The sequence below is a fragment of the Penaeus monodon genome, chromosome 34 (genome assembly GCF_015228065.2).
Source record: "Penaeus monodon isolate SGIC_2016 chromosome 34, NSTDA_Pmon_1, whole genome shotgun sequence".
Taxonomy (NCBI): Eukaryota; Metazoa; Arthropoda; class Malacostraca; order Decapoda; family Penaeidae; genus Penaeus; species Penaeus monodon.
In genome coordinates, this window is record NC_051419.1 from 29617288 (window position 1) to 29617504 (window position 217).

A 217-nucleotide genomic window follows, 5' to 3' on the forward strand; every position below is an offset into this window, starting at 1 on the left:
CAACGACGGGGGACAGCCAGCAAAACAGAAAGAGACCAGACAGAAGACGGAGACACCCAAAAGAAGCGGAGACACCAACAGACAGACGGAGACGCAACAGACAGACGGAACAGCCAGACAAAACAGCAGACACCCCGACAGACGGACAGATACAAAAGACAGAAAACAGCAGAAACAGAGACAGCGACGGAGACACCCAGAAGACGAAGAGACACCC